Source organism: Fukomys damarensis, unplaced genomic scaffold (assembly GCF_012274545.1).
Source record: "Fukomys damarensis isolate Sample0158 unplaced genomic scaffold, DMR_v1.0_HiC HiC_scaffold_11, whole genome shotgun sequence".
In the NCBI taxonomy this organism is placed as follows: Eukaryota; Metazoa; Chordata; class Mammalia; order Rodentia; family Bathyergidae; genus Fukomys; species Fukomys damarensis.
The window spans coordinates 35902454-35907157 of record NW_022900923.1 but is presented as its reverse complement, the minus strand read 5'-3'; the positions used below and the strand labels follow the sequence as shown (position 1 = coordinate 35907157).

Here is a 4704-nt window from a genome sequence, read left to right as displayed (position 1 = left end):
AAAGATTTCTGACCAGGGAACATCGCAAAAAAAATTGTGCAGCACACTGGTGAGCTGAAAGGTGAACAGGCAGGTGCAGCATCTGAAAGACATAATACGACAATAGTAAAACCAAAATGACAACTGTGCCCTGCAAGAAAGGACAGGAAAACAAGAACATTCCTGCTACCAGTGTAAGAGATATTTGTGTATGGAACATGCAATTTTCATGGTGCAAATTGCCTTGGGTGTGACAATTGAAGAAAGATTTTTGTTGTAGTTGGCATTTTCATTGCAATTCACATAGTTTTTTATTTATGATATTTTCATTTGGGGTTTCAAAACAAGTAAACAGCTGATGTGAAAACATTGGGGCTTAGTCTAAATGTGCGATGCATATTAAGAATTTAATGCTTTATTTTATTGATATTTTATGTTCCTGTTAACTAAACATTGTATAATTACTAAGAACCTACTGACAAAACAGCAAGACCAGCAAGATGTGATGTATGGCCTACAAAAAGGACAGAAAAGCGAAACATGCTGCTCCCATATGTAAAAACTGCCTTAGGTGTGATAACTAAAGTACAGATTACTATTTTTTGTAGAGTGCTGTCAGTATTTTCATTGTAGTTGATATAGGTTTTAATTTTTGATGATCTTTTTTAGACTTTGGACATCAAAAACCAGTCGATGTTGAAAATTTTAATACTTTCATAAACATGCAATAAATATTAAAAATGCAATACTTTATTTTACTGATCTTTTCCTGTTAAGCATTCATTGTGTAATATGATAAAACTCATAAAATGAAAATTAATAATTCAGCAATAGAAATATTCTACACTTGATCTTAGCCAAAAGGCCGAGAAGTGATAGAAATATTCTAATAAACATGGTTTGTTCCATTCATATTTATGCACCTTTTTGATAAAACAAAAAATGTGTTTATGCCCCTTAAAGGAGGAAAGGTGTATTTGAGCTAGTGCCAATAAAGGTAATCATTCCTTGTCAAATTTAATTATTCAAATATTTTTTATATTTTTTGGAAAATTGATAGTGATGATAGGGTTATAATTATAACAGAGACAACTTCCTGGCCTTCCTCTTTCACCCACATGACTTTTTTCTTGTTCTTATATATAGCAGCTCTAGATCTCAGGCAATGTTGTTCTCCAGAGCAGGGTCTGGGGTGGGTCTGATAGAAATGAAATTAGTCAGAGTGATGTTTATTTGTGGTGTTGTTTTCAGTAGGAAACTTATAATACAAATAATTCCCACTTAGGCAAAAGGGAACATTATGAATTGAATTTAAAATAAAAATAATATTATTGATTAAGCTATTAAAAACCAACATAAATGAACATATAGGGGCATACATTTATTTTGGCTTATAGTAGTTTTATCATTAATATCCCACATTCACATAATAAATCTTATTTAATAACTATGCTTATATAGTTGTTATGTAATGTATTATTATTATTATTAAGAAAGTATGTAGTGTAAAATTATACTTAAAATATGGAAAGTTTACAAATATTCTACTTTTACCTTCCTGCTAAGTTTCAGCTTGACCATTCTCTTTCTTTTTCCTGCAGATAGAACATTCTTGCACTTTCCAGTAGAGTTCTACAGTATATGATAATGATTTTCATTGTTTGGCAAGGATTCTGTGAAGCCCAAATGAATGATTTAGTTGAGGTCTATATGCAGATCTCCACGCATGTAGCAAAAACTGATATAAACAAAAGATTTAGTTGTTTCAGTCTACTGCATTTTCAGTGCACATGCCGTATGTGCACCGCTTATGAAAAATGCACCAGCAGAATCTTTCAGGCACATCCAGTTTGGTTTCACTTAGTCGATCCCACTAATAGTGTAAACAAATCATCTACCACATACAAAGTGGTAGAAGCTGTGCTTTTCTTCCTGTCATGTCTGTATTCCCACTGTGAAGACTGTTGAAACCGATGCTAATACTTATCCATGTATTTTATAAGAAAGGAAAGTAGGATCTTTGGAAATAATTCCAAGGAGACAAATAAATTATCTGTGGCTGCATTTTAATTGGAGACTTTTAATTTTAAATGATATAGTTTTTAATTTTAATTGGGCAATGATGCTTAAAAAGTACACTGGGCCAAGAAAAATATTGATTTAAAATTAGAGGCAAAAACTCATTGCTGCTTGTTTTATTGGGGATTTACACTAGAAGGTATAAAATATATTTATGATTTCTCTGGAATCAGTGAAAAATGTTGAACAATTATAATCAAAAATCTTTACAAAATTACCTTATATTATTGGTTACTTTCATATATAAGTGACAGAAATTTGTATTAAACTATTTTAGGCAAGCAGATGGTTTAATTATGGTGCTTACTGAAAAGAGAGGAAAGAACAGAGGGGAGAGATTGGAGACAGTTTGGCATTTAGTGAATACTGGAAATAGGGAAATAATAGCATATTCTTTTCTTCACTTATGTTATGGTTCATCCACTTTATCAATTGAACATCTCTATATGACAGAAGTAATGCTATCAACAACATTTAAGTTCCAGTTGTTCATGTTTTAATCATAAGATAGGACTTGTCGTTTTGTGTTAGTTTCTAAAACTCGATAAATTTAGAGCTATCTACCACTATCTATCTCTTGAATTTTCAAACACACACACACACACGCACACACACACACACACACACACAGTTACTTTCCTCCTATGTCCACTAGTCTTCCAATTTTATTATTCTCTGTGCAATTAAAAACCAAATGTGGAAGGTGATATTTGGCTATGCTATCAGAATTTGGGTTCATGTCTCTTTATGTCAGATTTAAAAAAAATTTTTCATGATAAAGCTTTAAATAAAACACATATTTCACCACTTCCACTATAATAAAGCATAATGCTGAAGAAAATATATCAAAATTACTGAAGTTACAAGTTTAATTATAAAGGAAACTATAGTTATAAAGATGTCTTATATTTAGGATTAGCTTTATAGTTGTGCTTTGGTATATTTTTCTCAATATTATTGAGGAACAATATTATTGTGCATCAGGCTGATTCTTTGAATTCTTATTGATTTTGGATAGTAAGATAAACCAAGATATGAAGAGGAGAGCAATTGATAAATTTTACTATAATGTGGCACACAAGTTGGGTGGATATGAGGTTCTTGACCATCCAGACACTTGCAGAATGAATGATTTATCGTATGTACGTAAGAAAAAATATTGAAGTTCTAGTTATACATAAATAGAAAAAGTATAAATCTGTTGGGCTGATTTGTTGTTGGTGTTTCATGTTTTCTTATGCCATTCAAAATAAAAGCCAGTTCATGGACCTGATTTTCCTCAATAAAAGCATGAAAGAAAACTGGGTGACTCTGAGGTATGAGAAATGGAATGACCTTCGAGGTGAGATATAACACTGTGTGACATCACAGTGACTTTTCTCCTTTAATCTCTGACTGACCACTGTATGGATGCAGTATTCTCTATAACATCTTAGTATTCCTTTAATATTCTTTTGTTTATTTCTTTGAATTTCGGCTTAGTAGATTTCAATGACATAGAGTATCTTCATTTTCTTCATTGCTGGTACAAAATACTCAACATTCATGCATTAAAGGAAGAGAAAGTTATTTTGGCTCATCTTTTAAAAGTTTCAGTCCTTGCATGGTCATGACATAGTACCAGGGCTTGGGTAGAAGGAAGCTGCTCAGCTTGTAGTAGCCAGGAAGCAGACAGTGAAGAATCAGGGAGGGAGACATACATTTCCAAGTCACATCCCCAGGGAGCTATGTTTCCTGACCAGGGCCCATCTCCAACAGCACATTTAACTACAAACTCATCAGTAGATGAGTCCTCATGTGAATTTAGCAAGTTCGCAAATTATTCACCTACCAAAAGCCCCATAAATGAAGTCATTGAGCTTTGGGGGATAATTACATGTAAACCATAATAGCTGTTGTGCAGAGAAGAGGTGGATTATTATGGAATACAGCCACAACTAAATTTATTTAGAAGCTAACACTAAATAAAGTCATTTTGAAGTATTCATGCAACTTGCTCACTACCTAAAGACAAAGGTTTTGTATATTGAATGTTTGACTGATTCCAAATATAAAGAAAAGCTTGGATAGCTGCCTCATAGGGTTAGAAAGATTATGACTGAAATTGATGGGGTTCACAACAGCACTTGCTATTCCTTTTTCCAATAAGGCCAATCAATATGAATCTTCAATAGCCCTTTATAAAAAAAGATTAGTATGGTATAGAATCCTGGAATTAAGGTGTGGGTCAACCTAACTAAAGTCTGAGATAGACTAAAATAGTTCTTCAATTCCCTTTTCATTTCTACCATTGAAAAGCAAAGTGTAGCTTCCTCTGCCATCCATTGAATTGATGTAATGACACCTTTGATCAATAAAATAGGGAGAAAGCAAAGTTACATCAGATTCTAAGCCCAAATCTCAAAAGACTATTAGGTCTCACTTTTTATCTTTTGGAACATTCAGTCTGCAGGAAACCATATACCATGCAAGAATTCTGACTACTTTGAGACTGCCATTGTGTTAGCAGTCCATACTGAAACGATTTCCAAACACCCTCATGGTTAGTCTTATCTTGTATTGTGAGGTATTTTTTTAGCATTGGTTATTGAATATGTAATTATTTTAGTTCAAGAGAGGTCATCCCTCACAGAATGGGCCCTTAAT

General features: G+C 32.9%; 1 pseudogene; it reads right to left on the bottom strand.

The window, feature by feature from the left end:
- Positions 1-769: 769 nt before the first annotated feature.
- Positions 770-856, bottom strand: LOC117285637 (annotated as a pseudogene).
- Positions 857-4704: the final 3848 nt, after the last annotated feature.